Raw genomic sequence first — 22,310 nt, 5'->3', positions numbered from 1 at the left:
ACTTTTGCTAGGATCAAGAGGCAATGTTGTTAGTGTTAAATGCCTAAAACACGTTTTATTAAATCTGAATCGCATTTCATGCTTGTCTGTGTAAAGAGCATTTAGTCATTGCCAAGGAACGAAGGTCCTGAGTCTGTTGGAATACTTAAACCAGAAAATATTGTGCTATTAGATAGATATAGTAGAGTGTGGGCAAAGTTTGAGAAGCTCAAACCCCCTCAACACCAATCATGAGTATGTGTGTTGGTTGTATGAAGAAAATTGAAATAGGCAGATAAGATTAAGGAGAAGATGGCTGCGGTAATGAAGTGAGAGGATAGTGTTAGGAAAGATTTCATAATTGTAGGTAATTTTCCTTCCATGTGGCAACCTCCAAACTTTTTGCTGTTGTTTTGCACCCTGATCTAGACTTTGCCAGAGAAACGCAGCCTTACGCCGCACTCCTCGGGGCTTTCGCTCAATTCTTACGGGAAACTGACATGCCCTTAAAACAGTCAGTACCGGGAGATGCCGTTTTCCTTAGTTCTTTCCTCATGTTGCCGCTTTTGTGCAACATGTCACAAGAGGGCACTGTAACCTAACTTACTGCACTCTTGGGTCTCTAGTCATTTCCAAGGCCCTAGAAACTCTCGATGGATCTATAACGAACTGTGCAAGTGTGTCACGGACGGGACTGGTGGCAGCTATCGTTTCTTTGTGTTTTGAACCTTTTTTTGCCATGTTAATCGCGCTTCCCGCATTTGGCCCAAATGGGTGGCCTGGCCTCCAAAATGGCCATGCCACTAGGTTCTTTGTCCTGTCCGCTGACCGTCTTGCCCCTTCACCTTGCCCCAGGTCGAGCCGACCCGGGGCAGTCCTTATTTGGTCATGCACTTTTCCGCGAAACATAATGCTTTCGCGGGCTTCTGCATGCCTAGTGTGTGCCTTCAGGATGTGGGCTGGGATGTCTGGTCCCAATACACATCCTGGGTGCCAGAGAGTCTAGTATGTCTTGAATGCCTGGGACCACCGTGGTCTGTGATAGGTCCACGTATGGTGTGAGTGTTTTTTACGAGCAGATCTCCCATTGGGCCCTCTCCGTTTTGGCACGAAGGGAACTCTGGATAAGAGGAGGCTGTAACCCCACTACCATGTCGATCTCCTGAGTTCTCATGAATGAAGGATAAGGAGCCAAGTATCCTGCAACTAAGAAGCTGAGTCAAGGAATCGCTGGTGACCCGCTGAAGGTTTGGCACCCTGCACTGCTGTCGTCCTGCGAGACCACTCGGACTCTGATCGTACGAGAAGGTCTGCAAAGGCACTTCGACCCTTTAGAATAGTGGGAACAACTATTCTCGGCATCTTCACCAAATCCTGTACGTAAGCCTTTGGAAGCGTCCCTGGGCCATCCAGTGGACTGACCAGCCTACACAGGAATCTTGCTCTGTCAACGCCGTCTGGCTGCTGCTAAATTCCGAGTCCTCGACACTCTCACACGATTCGTACACTTGGCGTTCCCAGGTCTGAAATGAAACGTGTGCTTTGGGACTGGAATACACGTGGCTGCCGAGTTGCTCTGCTGTGGTAACAATATGTGCATGTTCGCTGCATTTGGGACACCCTCGACCCTGACTCCTGCTATCATGGAATCTACACAGCGTCGAGACATCCTCCTGATCGCATCTGAACCTGCCAGTACCGAAACTGAACCGGAGAATCCTGGGTCTGCCTGCATCGGGGACCGGTGAGTAGTCAATACCCTAAACCGGTCACCCTCCCGCAGGAGCCTGTGGCTTTCCATCGCTGGTGTAAACCGCAACCCTTTCCCGTGCTCACGCCCTGCTTCTGCCCACAAGTGGAGGCCTCGCTTGAGTAGCAGGGATTTGTTCATCATCGTTTCGTTCACCTCTCTGAACTGTCCCATTTCCCTGAAGAGACTCTCCTTTGCCCGTTGGCACCCACGTGTGCAGGTACTTTTGAGCACAAGGCTCCACTCTTCATAGGGCTTGGACTTCCTTCTAGTTAGGTGGCCTCTGATGTCGAACTGGGTCTAACGATTACTTGCACTGCCTGTTTTCCCCCCATCTAGGTGGTCTGCATATTTCGTGCTTCAAATTCCTTAGATCCCTTGGTCTTGTATATATATTGTATTGATTGTGATGTGTTGGTTTACTGGAGTTGTATCGTGATTCTTTACTATGGTCGATGTTACAAAGGCCTTGTAATAAATGTGTCTATATTTTTAATATAACACCTGCCTGGAGTAATTTGTAAGCGTCCTTGCTTTGGTTGCTCATTGCAGGCTTTCAGTCACCCTCACCCCTCTTGAGACCTAGTCTTGACCGCCGCCATCGCTACCCTGATTGGTCTGGCTTGTCCAGAGGTTACCCTGTTCCAAGAAACTAGGCTGGCCTTCTAAAGCTCTGCCCCTCCAGGACAGAGTTCAGAAATCCATCTTAACAGATATCAGCAGATATGGAAATAGTTCGAGTTGTAATTTAGATCTTAATAGCAGGCCTAAAAAATCTGCACCTATAACCAGCCACTGGCCAATAATAACCGACCCCCGGCAAACAACAAACCCTGCATCCCATGTAGGTTGACAACTGAGGGGCGAGCAACTGTCCATGCCTAGCTAGTAGCTTGCAACTTGAAATCTTTACCTCTGATAATTGTGACCATTAATGTACTACACACCACCAAGTAATCAGCCTCCCTGCTCACCAATGGCAACACCTCCTGAAAAAACATGTCCCTGTCCCAGTCCCCGTTCAAATAATGATTGTCTGAAAAATCTGTGATCGGAGCGTGTTAATTATGGAGGGATAGCTCAAAGGCAACGCGTTTGTCTAGGAAGCAAGACAACGCAGCGCAACACAGGTTTGAATTCCGATCCCATGCTTAGAAACCAATCTCTGGTATTAAGTGCATTATAAAAGAACAATTAAAATGATAATTATAGGAAAGCAGCAGGATGTGATTAAGAACCAAAATGGAAGCACTCTGGATTGTGGTCTTTATGAACAAGTGCTATAGGTCTTGGCTGAAATATCCCAAACATGTGAGTTTAATCTCCTCTGCGTTTCCCTCAAACCACTCCCCAAAAAAACAAATGTAAGACTCCCTGAGCAGAAGAACAGACAGAGGATAATAAAATGAACAATATTGACCCAACCTTATGAGCAAACAGAAGTCAGCAACAAAGAAGCAAAACAGAATAGAAAAAGATGTTTACCTCGGTGTGCTCTCTGATGATTGCACAAATGCAGTTCTACGGAAAACTATCCCTAAGAACAGAAATAGAGAGCAGAGGCGGTCCTTCGGTACGATGCGTGTAGAAGAAGAAAGTGTAGTAATGGATGAGCTGGACCAGAAGAAGAGCAGTGGAAATATTAACCATGGACAACGTAACACAACAGAAATAACAAGGCATTCTGAAACCAAAAGCAGGTATTTACACAATAGCCTCTTGCTTACCCCAGTCCTTCTCTTTGAGTCGCCACCTCCACAACAGGAACCGCTCTTCACCCTTCCCTATACTTCAAGAAAGATCCCCAACTACTGGCACTGCAGTCTGTATCTACATTACTAAGATTTACTCACTGGACCTTCACTGTAGCTTTAGTAATTTACACTTCTCTAATGATATGAAAGGAAGAACACCTGTGATTCTTTCAGAGAGCAATGTGCTGTGGGTTCTTATCCCATTAGGTGGAGACCACTAGTCAATAATAATATCAGGATTGTGTGCAGTGCTTCAACCCAGATTCCTGCCAGTTCTTTTAAATGATGTTAAACTATTACGATTTCTCAATGTATTGGTTCTCAATCTTTAATCATCAAAAGGATGAAGGACTGAATATGTCCTACCGGATGAAGGACTGAGTATGTCCAGCCAAGATTAGAAATTGGAAACACTGGCTCTTTGTCAGAGGAATACAGCCTTTTTGCTTTACTTACCTTGCTTAGCACTTTGGATTTTTCAGGCACTGGTCAGTCCCTAAGGCTACCAGTGCAAGGTGACTCTGTCTCACTTTGCAAGGATCCTTGTTGTTTTTAAGCTGCACACAAGACCTTACAGTGAAAGGTGTCAGGTGTATTTTGTATCCCTTTTTCCCTTTCTATAAGTAACATTTGTGTTACTTTCACGATGTGTCCACAACGGCTTGGGGTAGCAGATATTCTTCTACCTTGTTTTTCAATATTTCACCTGTGCACTTTTGCTTTTTAGCACAGAATGTCATTTTGAGAACCATATGCTCATAATGGCAGTGGCACGCGTTATTCGCCCTGTCCTTTGGTTATCTTATCCATTGCCTTTTTCAGGTCTCTCAGTTCAGGAAATGCCATATATGTAAAGCCCTTTCCCGGGCTAAACCTCCTCTTTCTTGGGCAAACCAGTGGTGTGGGTATCTGGCCGGATGTGGGGGCTGGGACTGTCTGTTCCAAATCTGCACTTTGGCCAGGGTGATGTCTGTTGCTGGGCAGAGGTGGAGAAAGAGGTTGTCCATTATTTGACAGCTCTTGCCAGTTTGATGGGTGAAGACCATTTCCATTGTGTGGGCTAGGGTTACTCTGGCTTGAATTTAGGATAAAAGGGAGGAGTTCTGCAGCCATTCCTCAGATCATTGTTGGAGGCAAGACCCCTATGAAGAGCTGCAGTCCACTGAATACTCAAGGACCTCTGTTGAAGACATCTAGCATTACCTTGAAACACTGGTGTGTAAGCGCCTAATAAATAACCAATCAATCAATCAAGTCATGGTGAAGCCCTGCATCTCTGGACTGAGCTCCTGAAGACCGCTGTTGGTGCTTCTACCCTTGGGTTAGTGGGACCAACCAGTCTGAACCCCGGCACACAGGTCTTGCCCTCTGGAGCCTACAGAAGTGTCACGGAACAAACCTGTAGGCTGACCAGCTCTGTCCAGGGGATCTACTGTGTGTTAGTTTACATTTGGAGTATTGGTTTAAAACTCTGAAGATCTTGGATGTGTGGCCTAAGAACAGTCTTCATGTAGCTCTTTGTTCTCAATCTCAAAGTGGGTCATTCCTGTAACAGTTTTGTTGTATTCACCACGCGAGTTGCCTGCGCCCACTTGATCACAGTGTTCTTCGCTACTGTCCTCTTCCATTGTGTTTTGAGGACCTCTTGTCATGGTGGGACTGCATTTCTGGGTGCCTGGGGTATCCAGCTGCAAAGCACCAGGGATCGTTTCATTGGAGTTCAGAAACACTGCCTAGCCTGACCCAAACCCAAACCCAACCGCTGCATCCCAGGAGCTGCACCGTTGCAGACCACCTGCAACGGAACCAATGAATCAGCATAAGTAGGCCTAGCAAATCTCCGAACACAAGAGGTGGTTTCTAGTGGAATAATTAAAGTGTGGAGGGGTGAGCCTGCATATCTTTTCTTTGTCCACTGCCTCCTCTTGCCATACAGTTGAATGGGCGCAAAGTCCTGACCCTAACTCTCCCTTGCCTGGTCATGATAGATCGAGTTCTAGACAAGGATCTCCTCCTAGAATTTCCCTAAAATTGCAGGATTGGGTGAGGGTCCCTAATCTCCGTTACTTACCTTTTTGTTCTTTCATCTCTGGAACTGTTTACTAACCTGTTGGCTTTGCCACTACTTGTTTTTTTCACTTTAAAGTCTCCTGACTGTATAGAAAAGTTATCGGCTTGATGCTTGCAGCTCTTAAATACACTAGGCCTACCTACTACAGCAGGAAAGGACTTATGAGTAGTAGGAGCCTTATTTTAGAACATGGGTTAATATTGTTTCCAAGGCTTTTACCGTGTTCTTATATGGGTTTCTCTAAATTTCAATTGCTTTTGCATTATGCACCTGTTTTGTTTGATGTACTGCACACAGTTTTCCATGTTTCATAACTGAATCATTTACAACTCTCTTAAAAGTACATTGTTGGTGTGCTCTAGGAGATTGAATGTATATATGGGTATAGTAGTAATTAAGTGGTAAAACATGCCTATGATTTTCATTGCTTAGAGTGTGCTGTGATGAATCCGATGGTGTCATCACTCCTTTCCCGGCGGTGTCCTCCCCCCATGTGGCCAGGGGATAGAAACCAATACCTGATCCTGATCCTGGGGGCAGCTATGTGAGGGAGTTTCACATGGGGAGTGTGAGAAACCTAAGAGTATTCTCACTCCTAACCCCCTTGGATCCTCTGTGCTGGTGGCCAAGGAAAGGCCATCGCTATTGGATCCTGACCCTGGGGGGCGGATAAGCGAGGGAGGATCACCTGGGTGAGGGCCCTTGGGGACTGGGAGTGGGGTGCCCCTTGGGCGAGACATGGTATCCCCCTTTCCCTATTGACAGGCACAAACAACCCTTCCCCAAACTTCATGGGCTGTTATAAGCCTGTTCCCCTCATTTCTCCACAACTGACACTTGGCATTACTGGGACAAAGAAGAGGCAACTAAGAGCAATGAAGACTATGCTTTTTTACCATTTTGGGATGAGGACGATACCTGTTAAGAGATGTAAGGGTCGGGCATGTCCCATTAATTGTGGTCAGGCAGGGCTAATTGGACACTCACACCTGAGGTTTGTCAAGGGGGTGCAGCTGTATAAAAGGAGCCCAGCAACAGGAGAAGCAACAAGGGGGTTGGTACATGCAGCAGAGAACCTTGTTGAAGCGGGATGCCGAGACGCTAGGCTACAGAGAGAGGCGGTCCGTAGAAGCATTGCGTGAGAACTGGGACTCCTGGGAGCAGACTGAATGAGGTGAAGGGAGCCATGTGGGAAGGCTGTCTCTTTCCTTTCTGCTCAAAGTGCCTGTTTCCCTGTGTTGAAGGATCAACACAGGGGTGTCTAAGGGGCATGAGCTGAAGCCCTGACCCAAAAAGAAGAAGGCAGTGTGATCCGCACTGCAGCAAGAACTGTCAAAACGACCAGTGAGTTTCTGGTGAACGAGAAACCCGATGCGCGAGTTTGTTAACTTTATCATTCAGGAATACTTTTTATCGGAGGGGTTGTGTGCCACAAATGAGCACTGTTTCGAAAGTTTTTGATCCTTTCTTTGGCAGTTACCAAACTGCTGGGAAATACTTTGCATCAGATTGGTCGCATGTGTCAAGAAACAAGTTTTCCACGGCCTCCAAACACTGGACAATTAAATGAAAGTGAAATTAACGAATATTGAATAACCAATCAAGCCAAAATGAGCTATAAGCAAAACCCATAATTATTGAGCGCCGGACAGAACCATGCTCAGTTCTAAAATGAAGATGACTTTAAAAAATCTACAAAACGAAAGACACTAAAGCTTGCTCTACAATGGAACTGTACATATTAAAGCCGCATTGATGTCCATTTGTGTGAAAGCTGCAAACTATAGCAACAAATCTCTGCAAACAAAACAACTGAACTTTGGAAATTAAACTTAAGAACACAAGGGTACATTTTCTTGTGAACAGTGTCCCTTAGCTAAATCTTGGGGACGGGAATCCTTGAGGCTTGAGATATTTGCTGAAGTGAGAACAGAGTTGTTTTGAATTGTGTTGCTTAGAACTTGGGGGAGGTAACCCTGACCCATGATTGACTATTTCATCTTAAGTCAAAGGAAGATAATATTGAGACTTTTTCATGGAACTGTTTTACACTTGAGGTTTGGAGCTGAAAGGAACCTACAAGCTGGAAGAAGCTCAGAATTATGTGTTAAAACACTGTTTTCTTTTGGTTTCTGATATCCCTACACATTCTACAGATTTCTGTGAGGGCAAGTTTAGGTTTTGGACACAGACAGATTCCTAAGTTGAACTCTATGACTCAGGCTTTCCTTAGTTTTGTTCAGGTAGGGAAATCCCACCTTAGGATAAGGCAAGTTAGGCCTTTAACCATTCTGACATTTAAGTTAATAAATACCTTTTGTTTGAATTTTAAGTCTGTTCTCTGTGTGGTACCTCATGACGTCTTCACAGGAGACAACCTCTTTGTAAATGGCATGGCATCATCGGATGAGGTATGGTATCCCCCTTTTTCTTCTGACGATATCCCACCCATACCCAATGCCTTAATAACGTATTGTTGCACCTCCCCACATCCACATGGGAAGAATGTTGAAAACCTTTTCACCAGATCTGTGTGCAAACCATCAAAAACAACTTTCCCTTGAAAACCACTAAGAATGTTGGCCCAAACCTCATATGCAAGTCATCAAGAATGGACTTTCATTCCCATAAGCATAAGAATACTGCAACAACGAAGAGTGATCTAGTAATACACATCAACCAAGGCCAAGAGCACAAGCCGTAATCTAGATGTTGCGAGTGCTGGCCTGCAGCACAGAAATTTAAAAAGCCGAGGCAGCTGAAGGAGAGCTGCTGGTGGGAGAAATATGTATCTCTTGGAATAGATTGAGGGGCTAGAAGGCACTTTGTGGAGCCACCAGTTCATCAAGAAGGAGAAGGGAAGTTTGTTGTAAGTAAGAACACGCTGCAGGGACACCAGAAGCCGAGAGACGATTTCTGGGTGTTTGCAGGTGTTAGGAAGTAGCCTCCACCTTACCGAAGCTGGGGAAGACAATAAAGAGCCCAGCAGGAAATGCAAAGGACAGAGAAGCCAAGACACAGAAGCAACGAGCAGGCCGCCAAACACTCATTACTGGCTTACCGCGGTAGAGATGAAATATGCCAGGAAGAACCAGTGTGTTCACAAAACGGAAGTGGGTACACCGGGCTGTATTGGCAGACATGCCAAACACCATTCATGGATAGGACAGCCCTTGAAAGAAAAGGTACAAGCGAGCATTGCTATAAATTGGGAAAAGAAACCAGAATAAGAGACTTGCAACAGTGTGAGTGTATGCAATCCACATGTGGAAGAAGTCCTGGCAGAATAGTATACCAAGCAGCTACGATGCCAGAAAAATCTAATGTATGAGACTCTCAGTATTGGAAATGTGCGCAAAGCCCACATAAGAAAGCCCTGGCAGGAGAATATACCAGGCAATTTGAAAGCATCAGAAAACCCCTATGTAAGAAAGCCCTGTCAGATTATACCAGGCAGATGCAAATTGTAAGAGTGTTCATAAAAGAAAGTCGCTGGCAGGAGAGTACACCAGGTGGATGCTTACTGTGAACATGCTTTTTTATTAAAAAAAACAAAAAAACCCTGACAAAAAGCATATCGGGCATGGAAATTAACAATGTGCAAAAAGAACTTGACTCAAGAAATCCTTATCAGAGCACATCAGGAAAAGACAGATGAAATATATTAAAGGAGATACAAAATCTGGCAGAAGAGTATACGAGGTATCCTAACACAACAAAATCCAAGAGTAAAGAGTTTTGTGCACCAGTCGTGTTGAAGCTCAAGAGACTGACAATCCTGAACAGAACTAGAGTGAAGAGAAATGCAGGGAAAGGGAACCACACTCTGGAGAAAGGAAGTCTAATATCCTTTTGAACTTTTTGTGTTGGAGTTACACATTTTCGTTTTTGAACATTTTTACATCACTCAAGGCCACAGACTTTTTTCCCTTTTCACTTTAGAGTTATTTTGTTAGAATGTGAGGGTCAGAATAGAACCTTGGCCCCACAGGACATTTTTGTTTTGGACATTCTGACCACTGACAGATCCTTAGTTTTGGTTTTATGTAGGGAAACTCCGCTAGGGCAGGGGAAGAGAGGTATTTCCCAACCCACTTTTATTCAAAATTATGAACCCCTTTCATTCATGACTCCTCACAGCGTTCAGGCATAATGAATAGTGTATTGTATACTCCCACTCTAATTTGATTTATTTGAGTGCTCTGTACGTGTGTCATCGTACAATTACACCACCCCCATATCTCCTGAAATTTATGCCTTACTGCTCTGCTGCCTACATTGATTGAGTGTCTTTTGCCTGTTCGATAAAATAGGGAGGCCTCTCAGAACCCTCTGTCAGGTCTGGTTCTAAAAATCCACCTAAACAGACACCTTTGTGGTTTGTCACAAAATACTGCAGTGATGTCCTCAATTGTGAGGCATAGAATGTCCTTACTAGTAAACGTATACCCTCTAAGGAGATCCAGAAAGGAATCTCAACAGAAGGCCATTGTTCAGCAGCAGTGCATGTTTGGAATGTGAGATTAACAATGCTTTGATACTCCCCTCCTTAGAAAGTCCATCACCAGGATGTGCATTACCTGACAATTGCATTATTTTTGCGCATGTCCTCATCTCAGGTATGTTTATGTTTAGAAATGTGTAACGTGCACCAGGTGCCCTAGGGCTTATGGGCGCTGACTCACAAACATTGAACTGAACAACACAGAAACCTCTAGGAGAGGTGCATGCTCCCAGTGGCTGAGTGAACATCTGGCTTAGTAGACCTTATGAGAAAAGCAAAGTCTTAAGCTTTTTCTTAAAGGTTTCTGTAGAGGATAAGGTTCTTAACATGGGCAATAGGGTGTTCCAGGCCAGAGTGGCCACTATACCAAAGGCTCCATTCTGTGTCTTGTTGGTATTGCAACAAATGGTGTTGAGAAAGTTGGTATTGTCTGATCTTAAGGACCTAGTGCTATGTTATGATTACAATGGCTTCCGTGAGGTATGCAGGCATTTGTCCCATCAGGCATTTATGGGTAATAAGTAGAAGCCTAAATGATACCCTAGCCTGGATCGGGAGCCAGTGAAGACTTCTTCTTGCCTCTGATATGTGGTCTCTCCTCTGAAGGCATTTAACAAGTCTGACACCCCGTTTTGGATTACCTAGAGTCGTTGAAAGTCAGATTGAGGAATGCCCTCCAACAGGCTACAGCGATAGTCCAATTTGGCCCTAGCAAGAGTCTCCAAATTTTGTTCAGATATAAGGGTTTGCAGATGGCGGAAAACTTTAATGAAATAGGAAGAAGAGGAGACCAAGCTGTTCATCTGTGCCTTCAAGTTCAGATTTATATCTAGATAAATACCCAGGGTCTTCACCTGACTCATAACCTCAATAATACAGTTGTCTATGTTGAAGTTATTATATGTCGTGCCCAATTTCTTAAGTTTGTCTTCAGACCCAACAAGCAAAAGTTCGGTTTTTGAGCTGTTGATGGCCAGTCCATTTGCCACCATCCAGTTTTGTACACTTTATTGATATAGATTTCGTCTTTGGAATGCGAGCCTGAAATGGGGATGACGCATTGCGTATCATCCGCGTAATTTGCAAATATGATCCCTTCCTGTTCAAGCATATGAAAGAAGGGGATCATAAAAATATTATAGAAGCACAGGGAAACACATGCTCCCTGCAGAACCCCATATAAGAGGGTGGTAGGTTTGGCTTCTGCAAGGTGACTCGTGACTCTTACTTGCCTGCCCTTCAAGAAGGAAGCAATCCATTGGGTTGCCTCAACATTGATGGGCCACTCCACTGTTTCTTTTCCAATGCAAGCAAACAACCTGTGGCTTTCTTGTAAAACATAGTGACATTCACTGGAATAGGGCCAGATAACCCGTGTGGATGGCAGCCCGGACCACAGCCGAGCCACCACTCATAACCTCTTCTACATCCTCAAACACTGTAGAACAACAGACACAGAACAACCAGATGCTCAATAACCTACTCTCCTTGTGGGAAAAATATCCATCTTTGCTTCCGATTATGCTGTGCTTAACCACATCTCAGACAATATACCTCTTTAAAGAGGTTTATCAGGATATCAGAAATTACAACTCCTTAGCTATATGGTCTGACTGATGAATAGCTATATTTCTATTCTGCAGGTTTCTGTTTCTGAACCATAACCTTTGCAATTAACAAGATGTCCTCTTTATGATTCAGTCTCTAAAATATGCCAGATTTTAGATTTGGAGCGGCCAGACAAACAGGGTATTTGGGTAAACTAATAAATAAACTAATACATGTACATTTAGACTCTGCTGGCTTCAATAATTTAACATTGGACGTTTGGATGTACTCGCCAATACACAGCAATCATAATAATAATATTACATTTTATGTCACTTGTAGTACCAGATAAGATTCACCTTTGAGTGCTATGATTATAGGTTATATTTTTTCCATGTAATGGTTGCTCAGACCATCAACCTTGGACGCATAAAGTGCTAGGCTAGCAAATCCAAGAGTTAAACCTTCACCTGCAGGTCACAGTTTCCTAAAGTAATGGCTTTCCTTGCTAAGCCATTTGATAGGAGTTTTAGCTTTCATAATTAACAATAGTCTCACAAAACATAATCTTGAAAGATGTCATGTGACCCCCATATTGGCCGGAAGATTCTTTGCACTAAGCCATATCTTACCGGCAGTCTGAAAAACTGAAGTAGATGTCTGGCGGAATCAGCATATTTTTGTAGCATTTTGAGTTTGCAGTAAATTGTGAAATCTGTGGGTTTGAGCATCAGAAATTCAAATTACGACTTCTTAGTGACTGCGAATATATTGAAAATAATTTTTCTAGGATGACAAAAGGGAGTTTGAGCATAGAAACTAAGCAGTGATGACACTCTAGTTCATGTGCGGCCAGCATGACTATGGGCAATTTCAGCCAAAGAAAAAACACTAGTTCAATTACATTGATATTAAAAATTGTCCTGTAGTCTTATTTGTTTCTTTAGTCTATCCATCTGTTGGGTATTTTGTGTAGATGTGGAGCCTAGCCGTATTTCTTGCCACCAAAAACAAAAATAGTTTAGTAATAACCACTCCTTGTATTTAGATTAGGTTTGGTATTATAGTGGTATAGTAGCTATGCATTATTTCAGTACACAGATACATTCAGTTGGTATACATTTCGTTGTGGTATAGTGATGAGCATAATTTCTTTGTTTTATTTGTGGCCCCAACATACAAAACCCCTTTCTTTTGTTTAGACTGTTCTTGTGATCTCTAGAGGCCTTAGGATTCTACATTATTCAATAACACCACATTTTCATATGGAGTGCCACTTATGGCTGTTATCACTGATTTATCTACACCAGCGAGCTATGCTTCCATAAAGTATTCACAATAAAATGTGGTATATCACTAATTTATTTACATTAGTGAAACTATTTCCAGAGGCCTCTCTCTCTCTTCTGATTCATGTACGCCCAGCAGACTATCGGATTGTGTTCCACTCAGAAGCCACACACACATATACACTGAGTGGAACCACGCACACAGCTATTTATAATTACTCATAATATAACTTTTTCCACATAGGATGCTTGGCATATATTACCTAATAACCTCCCCTTTTATCATGTGATATGGGTTAACTGCACCAGAGAAAACAGAAGCAAAAAGAAGCCTTTACATAGGTTGTGATTTACATCAGTTTCATTTAAAAAATCATACATTACCAGCTTTGCAAGGCAGTCTTTTCTAAAATAAACATAAGAGAAACAATTGCAACATACATGGCATTTCATTAGATTCTTTGCAACAATAAAGAAAACAATGCATCAGTGGACTTGCATTTAGATGGCAACTTTAGAGTGTAGCATTTAAATACAGTGCTTCTTCAATGGAAGCTATCGCCACGCTGCCTGCCTGAAATAGATTTCATTCACACACCGCACTCTCACTTTGTATCAGATAATTACCAGCAACTTGTAGCTGTTCAGCACGCAAAATCTCTGGGCTGGTCGCTTTCTTTAGATGGCTCAGGGCTTCCTTTTAGAGCACCCCAGCGAGAACATGCAGAAGAACATGCAGTTCCAATCTGCAATCTTCTATTCTCAAGCCGGTGCTAATCGACTAGAATCCCCAGCCGGTGAAGGTCAGCAGTGCACTGGAACAACGCCTCTCAGTCAGGCAACCACACAGCCACTCCAGCCAAGTCCTCACCGAAGCTATGCAAAATGGACACTGCCTTTCTTCCTCCCCGAGGTGCACCAAGAAACCTCTGTTACAGCCCCTAACGTGACGCCTGTCCAATAAAAATCCATCATGTCATACCCTCCTTCTTCAAACAATAGCTTACTTTTACTGTAAGCAACTGTAACAAAATTGATTTCCTGCTTATTCGAGTTTTGTTTCCTGAGCAAGGACCGTGAAAAGCACAGAGAAAAAGAGAGAAAAAAAATCTGAATGCACGTTTAAAGTGAGCCTCAGCCTGCCACATTTTGCACATGGAGAACACATTACAATATTAAGAAGTTAAAATCGTGTTAGTACTTGTTAATTATATTAGTTCATTAATTATCTAATGTGTCTCCTGCAATAGAGGCATTTCAGATGAGAAAAGAAAAAAAATGGTGTGCTTTTTAAATGATAAAATGGTTTGTTTTTGACCTGTGTAGCCTGCCTTCATTTACATGTCCATATGTTACACCATTAAAAATGATGTGCTTTTACAATGTGTAACCTGTCTTCATTTGCATGTTCATATGTTACACTGGCAATACATGGCTTGCTGTACCGCATTATAGCAATACATTGATCCCATGCAGTGGCGCTGCACTCCAAAAACACGCTATACATTGATCCCGTGCAGTAGCGCTGCATTCCCAAACACACTAAATAATCCTACATATCCCCTCCTTTTTCTGAGAATTTGGCCATGGTTCAAGCCACAATTGGAAGAAATCCAACTTGCTCCCTTTCTTCTTTTAAAATGTATGCGTGTTGGGATATCTTTCTCTCCCCGTTGTTTTCACTAACATGAGCAACATCTTCATTTTTACTGATAAAACAATCAACCATCCTCCCATTATTAGCACCAGGACAGCTAAACCCACTATAGAGCGTTCCCCCCAGGTTGCCCAATTAAATCGTTCCACTTTTATTATACCCAGGTTACTAACCATAATATTGTTCTTTCTTAGATTCATTTTCACTACATGTTTCTCTTTATGATTCAATAAGAATTCTAAGTCCGGGTCTATTGGAAATGCATCCCTTTGAAAAAATTCAATATTTTCTACTTGGCTTTCCCAAATATCATTCGTAACATGAAATAATGTTAACCTTCCAATTGACACAATTGTATCCTTTGGAACCTGTAAGTAAAAGACATTATATTTCACCTGTTTAACCACATATGTTCCAAGATTTAAGTGTACTACTGTCAGGTTTTTTAAACAGGTGCTGACCAACCATTTACCTTTGACCATCTTAGCTTGTGCCAATTCTTCACTCCCCATATTGCTAATGATTACTTCACATCCTTCTGATATACTTGGGTCAGATTTCAAACCACAAATAGCGTCTGTAGCATCAGGAACAAACGGTTTACCTGGGCACATATAATTTTGTTCTTTAAATTTGACACACGTTTCCAAGTTTGGTATCAAGTAAACTTCAGGCTCCCATGACTGAAATGCCACCACTTCTGGAGTCTTAATCTTAATAAATTTGTCCTCTTGCCAAAATCCCACATTGTGTACCCACTTGGTTTGATAAATAAGTTCAGGAGCTAAATATGGGATGCATAGTAAAAACCCAATTTCCAACCTTTCCAAGTCCACATATAATGGCATTGGATTACCCATTTCAAATGCAATTTTTACCTGTACCACATCAATCTCCCTTCAGGTCAACCTTTCTATCATTTGATGAATAATATCCTGTGAAACAAAGTACAATGGTATATGTCCTTGAATCAATTGTGAAATTGTAGTTTGAACTTCTCTCATATAATTCGTCAATAGTCTATCAACAGGACTTATTATATTCAAGATTTCACTAAGTGTTCTGTCATGCTTAATAATCAGCTTAGTCGCCCGTTGCATCACATCCGCTTGTTCATTCAATATGATCGCAGTTTCATTTATGAACCTTACTTGTTTATCCAATCCCCCTCTAATCCCATCTAATGTTTTTTGTATTATTTCTAGGTCAACACTCAGTTGTTGTACTTTAGTATTCCGCGTCCCTACTGAAATGGCATTGGCTGTTGATATCGTGGTACCTATTATGGCTCCAACTATAGACATTAGCAATGAGATCGCAAGCATCACTGCTCCTCTCTTTCCTCTCCTCTTCTTAATGTCTGCTGAATTCACAAATGTTTTCTCCAATTGCATCAATATATCTCTTATTGACTGCTTAGCGTCTTCTTTTCTTATTTCCAGCCACTCTTTAGTCTGCTCAGCTTTAATTCCAGTATTGTTAAAATATTTTTCTATCATAATTTCAGGATTCAATGGTATATAAATGTTCTGGAAAATCATCCTTCTATCACTCATGATGAATCCTGGTGCCTCTTCTACCACAATACCAGATGCTGGTCCAGGTTCAATGACAACCTGTGCTTCTGAATTTTTGAGGTTCCCTCCGAATATCAACATAATTATCCATATTGTTGACGTCATCTTCAATGCTGATCGCTTTGCAGCCTTGGTCTTCGCCCCCTTCCGGGCTGCTCCGGAATCCATCCACGTGGGCTCCAGGACTCCATCATCTCCCGTGGCCTCCGGTCCCGGAACCAGCAATTAAATGTATGTTAATATTCTAAATCAAATAGAAAATAAACAAATTAAGTACATAGCACAATACTAACTTCACCCTTTTGCCAAAAATAAAACATTCTTTGTAAAACATTTTGCCCTTTTTCTCTCGCCTTCTGAAATTAAGCACAGGTTAAAGAGAAAACAAACATACATAAAACAACATTCAATATTTAATACATTTTCATTTTGCAAACCAACTCCATCAATTTCAGCTTCCATTTTTTTTTTTTTTAATATATATATATATATCACAGGGTTTATGTTCCATTATAATTAACCATCTTTATTTAACTTCTCTGCCGCTGCTTTCTGACTAGACCCATTTACCTTACCTTTTTATGTTCAAGGGACTTTATCTGTTTCTACACGCTCAAGTTGTTTAATCTCATGTCTGGCGTGGCATGGTTTAATTTGATTCACATGAACAAAATGTTCTATTGCTGTTTCACCTTCAGTCTTCAAAATGTTATAAACCACAGGAGATACCTTATCTATAATTCGAAATGGCCCCTGCCAGGCTGCTAGAAATTTAGAATTTTTCTGTTTACCTTTTCCAAAATGAAATTTATACACCTGATCGCCCACGCCGTATTCCTTCACTGATGTCTTTTTATCATAATATGACTTTGCACTGTCAGCAGCTCTTTCTAGATTTCTCTGTACAAAAGCAAATGCATGTTGTAAATGCTTCCTCAGTTCATCAATGTATTCATGAACTGTGGATGCACTCACAAGTGTCTGCTCATGTGTTCTGTATAGCAGGTGTTGTGGTAACACCATTTTCCTACCTGTTAAAACCTCATGGGGACTAATAACTGTTGCTTTGGCAGGAGTTGATCTGATTGCCATCAAAACCAAAGGTAAACGTAAATCCCAGCTGGAAGCTGCTTCTGCCACACATTTCTTTAATATGTCCACAACAGACCTATTACTGCGTTTACCTCCACCCGAAGAAGCTGCCCGATATGCAATATGTTGTTTTCTTTTCACACCCAGTATTTGCCATACCTTACTCATTAGAGCACTTGTGAAATGACTTCCTCTGTCTGATTCTATTCTTTGTGGCAACCCAAACCTTGAAAACACATGATTCACCAGTAATGTGGCTGCCGTTTGCGCACTAAAATCTGGTGCAGGAATACACTCAATCCATTTCGACATCAAACACACCACACTTAAAATATAACGGTTCCACCTGCTCGACCTCTTTACAGGCCCTACATAGTCTATTTGCAAATCTGACCATGGAAGAGATAGGCCTCTTTTCATTAATGGAGCTCTATGCATTGGTGAAGCAGGTTTAAATTGGGCTCATACCAGACATCCTCTAGTATATAATTCCACATCTTGGGACATATGTGGCCAGTAAGCATAATCCTTTAGTATTTCCAATGTTTTTTGTGAACCTCTGTGGCCTGCAGTTATTACATCATGTGCATGGTGTAGCATTAGCCCTCTGAATGAAAGGGGTACCACCCACTGTATCTGTTCTGTTATGGACTCTCTAATCATGAGTCCATCCTGTAGTCTAATTCGTTTTTTATTCTTTAATAGCAACCTCAACTCTTCTTTTCCTATAAAATCATTTTCTGTTAAAGGGTTTTGTTCAGGGTTTATCAAATGATTATAATATATTTCCAAAATTGGATCATCCTTTTGTGCCTCAATCAGATCTTTGTCTGGTGTATCACAACTCCATTGGGCTACTGATTGATCTACCTCCTTTGGTGCTTTAGAACGTGTTACTGCATCAATTTGTATTTCACCAAGTAAATGTTCAATAGGTAGCAATTCTCCCATCACGGCCCCAATTTGAGCCAGGTGATCTGCCTTATCATTCCCCTCCTTATCCTCTCCTGGTGTTTGTAAATGCCCACAAATTTTTCTCCAGTATATTGTTAAATCATTTTCTGACACCAATTTGTCTATGGCGTGTATCATTTTTCCATGTTTAAGTGGTTTCTTGTTGTATGTAGTCATGCCTCTCGCTTTCCAGCCAGGTAAATATTCCACAAAGCTATTTCGTGCATAGTCAGAATCAGTCACCAGGACAATTTCACTGAATTTATTATCAACTGCAGTAGCAATTGCCTTATAAATGGCTGCCAGTTCTGCTACTTGACTGCTCCTAGCCCCAATTCTCATCCCTATACTAGGGACGCCTCTACATTTCACCAGACATTTCCTATTCCTGACACTAATTGTTTATTACTGTCATTTTCAATGTGAAAAGCACAACCATCAACATATACAGTTGGCAAGTCCTTGCATGTTTTTTCATCAAAAGCTTTGTGTGGTGATTGTTCAAATTCATGCAAATTAGGTTCCACTTCCATTTCGTTTGATACTTGTTCAGCTGCACAGTCATGTAAATCTGCTAAACCTTGAGCAATTGGGCTTCTTTTATTTTGGCCCTATCTCACTTCTACAGCAAAACCTTGTAATGCCAGCGTCCATGAAGTGATTCTGGATTGTGCTAGATTACCTGACCTAATTCTTTTACTCTCTAAAAACTGCAAAGGTTGATGATTTGTCTCAATAATCACCTTTTCTCCCTGAACAATGGGGCGGAAATGTTATAGCGCCCACACAGTGGTTAATAGGGCCTTTTCACATTCATTGAATTTCGTTTCAACTTGGGAAAATGCCATACTTGCATAGGCAATGGTTTTGTGATTCAAATCATGTTTTTGTGATAACACTGCTGACATACAATGTTCAGAGAAACCTATTTCTATAAAGAAATCCCTGTCCTTTATAGGATAGGCTAAACATGGTGCCTTTACAAGACATTCCTTTAATTTAGCCACTGCCTCAGACTGCTCTTTTCCATGGTGTATTCAGTTTAAGCAGTTTAGTCAATGGTTGAGTGATTTCAGCATAATTTTCAATGAACTTTCTGTTATAGCCTGTCATTCCTAATAAACTTTTTACCCCTTTCACATTTTTAGGGTATTTTAGTTTTTGTATAGCCTCTATTTTTTTCTTTTGTGGATTTAGTCCATGTTCAGTGACTTCATGGCCTAGAAAGTAAAGACACTTTGGCGCCTGCCTTCTGCAATTGGCCAAGCACATGTCTTATTTCATCAAAATGGCTTTTCAAGCTTTCATTTTTTATCAGCACATCATCCACATAAACTATGGTTCCTCTTTCTGCTGCATCAGGCACTCAAAAATATGCCAAATTCACTCCCACTATTGACGTACCCGAATGGAGTTCTAACCCATGCGTATTGAGTCTTATCAAATGAAAAGGAAAATCAATTCTGTATCTCCTCTGCCAATGGCACGCACCAATACCCAGAGGTGAGATCTAATGTTGTAAATACTTTTGAACCATGTATCTGAGCTAATCCCTGATCAATTAATGGCAGTGGCCATCTGGATACTGGCACTCTTTTATTTAACTCCCTCAAATCTACACACAGACACCATTGACCATTTGGCTTTAACACACCTAAAATAGGTGTATTAGATGTGCTATGAATGGGCCTGATGATTCCCCGCGACTCCAAATGTTTAATAATCTCTGACAATGACTCTAAACACGCCAATGGTAGTCTATACTGGCGCGCAAATATTGGACTTCTGTTACACCCTTCCGGTAGCGTGGCCACATGTAAATCAGTTATACCGCAATCATAAGCATCTTTTGCAAATACATCTTTAAACTCCATAAATATCCTCCTCAGTTAATTTCTATCCTCATTGTTGTCACATGCATCCGCTGATAAAATCTGCTCCTCTACCATTTTGGAGAATTCTGGAAAATGTTCTGGCATGGGAATCTCAGTGCTTTCCTCTAATTGTGTGGCTGTGTCTCTTTGTAAAGCTGCCACTTCTAAATGTTTTGGCATATCAGCTTCCACTTCAATGGGCTGATTTTCTATTTCATTTTCATTTAAGTTAAATGTTATGCAATCCTCTTGATGACAGCACACTGTCTCGCTTGAATCATAAGGGTACACAAAATGAATCTTAAATATCCCTTTGGGCTGAGAATCCAGGTATTCTGGCAATTCACCCTCATATCTACATACTTTTCAGGGATATTTCCAATCGCCATGTTATTTAGATCTGCTGTGTAATGTGATTTTTGTATGGCCATTCCTATTGGGGAGTTTTCCTCTAAATGAATATCCTGACAACCTTTATTATTCACCATAATTTTTACAGACCCTTCACCCACATCTACCAATGGAATGTATTCATAATCCAGGCCTTGCTGTTTCATGGATTCCTTCAGACACACAAATGCATCAGAATCTTTCATCTGCTGTCCTTTTTTGCATTTCAGTGTTATTGCAAACTACTTTGTGAATGCAGGGATAATAGTATCTTTCCTCATTTGTAATTCAATTGCATAAGGGACCAGCTGTGCGCAATGATAAGCCCTTCTTTTGTCTTCAAATTCAGGTGCCGGCCCACCTATGCGTGACCATATCTTTTGATTAAGGAAATCTAACACCATACACATTCTGTGCATGATGTCATTGCCCATGTAAAAGTCATGTTGGGTTCCACTCACTATCCAAACATTATGGTAAATTGTTTTTTGTCCAATGTTAATTTTCAGCATGCATCTACCTGCAATTTGGTTTTCAAAGTCTGGACTGTCCAAACCAGAGACATACTGGTTTTTAATCCTAAATTTCGGGATCTCCTCCCTTTCCATTATTTTTTGCAACAATTTCTCATTAATGAAGCTCCTTTCCTGTTCAAGCGCTAAAGTGGCTTTTATTGTTTTAGAATAGTCATTTATCCCAACATGAACCCATGGTTGTTCATCTTCCATGTGTATTTCAGCAAGAGTGGTAATGTGTTTTTCTGAACCTGCTCTAGGAGCAGTATTCTGTTTGCATGTCTTCTCTTTTAAATAAAAACGAAAGGTGTGCTCATCTATGGCACTTTGCCATTCTTTCCTTGGGTCTAAGTATATTTGTACAGGTAATTTTTCATTTTTCTATCATTGCAAATGTATGGCATTTTTCTTCCACCATGATGGGAGCATAATACCTGTCTTCAACTTCCTCTAACACACATAAAAAATGCAAATTCTTACTGATTTCAAGGCTCACCTTTCTCAGGCCTTTTTCACTTTTGGCTAAGCACATTGGTAAATGGAAAGACATTTTTCCCTCCTATTTGCTCATTCCTGTGTGAGAGACTTTACTCATTTCCCCATGTTCAGAGGTTTTTTGGAGTGTGGCCACCGTTCGCCCATCCATCCAGGTATCATCAGAGGTCACACTACAACCCTCCAACTGAACATGTGTAACAACATCACTTGGCAATTTGTCATTGTCTAATTCTGTGCATTTGTGATTATTCAGTATGGTACCAGCCCTTTTAACCTCTATAAAAATATGTGGCTCAAAGAATTCTTCAGGTGATTGACCGGGACCCTCCTTTTGAGCATTTCTTTTTCCTGCCTGTGTTTGGTCATTGTTTTGATTGCCCAGGGAAGGAGTTATAGCATCGCCACTTACTCCCGGTTCACTGGTATTCCCCATGCATGAGTCATTTTTCTTAAACCTGTCTCTTTGCTCTTTTGGATTTTCAGGTTTTCCTATTTCATTTGTACATATCGCCAATGTTTGATTTAGTTCTAGGTTAACCCGTACCTCTCTTTTAGAAGTATTTGCATTTTCTGTTACATGTTCATGCACTAGTATTTTCACTTTTAAATCATTAGGCATCCCAGAGTCATTATACAAAATTACATCAGAGCAAATTGTCTTTTTGGTGCTGCAGGTATCATAAGTACTTAGTCACTTTTCAGAAACCCCCCGGATTTTTGCTATGGCCTTCTGCCCCCTCCTTTGATGACTGTTTTTGTGCTGTACAGAGCTTTCCGATTTGCTCAGCTAACATTTTCACTTGGGCCTTGAGGCACTGGAATCTTTCCATCTCTCTAGAATACTCTCTCTGTGGCCTA

General features: G+C 41.6%; 1 protein-coding gene across 21 annotated transcripts in view; it reads left to right on the top strand.

Annotated features, from left to right (window-relative positions):
- Positions 1–22,310, top strand: part of ADCY4 (adenylate cyclase 4) — a 1,677,325-nt gene that overhangs the window by 771,676 nt on the left and 883,339 nt on the right. The window lies entirely within an intron of this gene.

The sequence above is a fragment of the Ambystoma mexicanum genome, chromosome 13 (assembly GCF_040938575.1).
Source record: "Ambystoma mexicanum isolate Mex_15411 chromosome 13, UKY_AmexF1_1, whole genome shotgun sequence".
NCBI classification, from domain to species: domain Eukaryota; kingdom Metazoa; phylum Chordata; class Amphibia; order Caudata; family Ambystomatidae; genus Ambystoma; species Ambystoma mexicanum.
The sequence above is the reverse complement of the archived record's forward strand: the minus strand, read 5'-3'. Positions and strand labels throughout refer to the sequence as shown.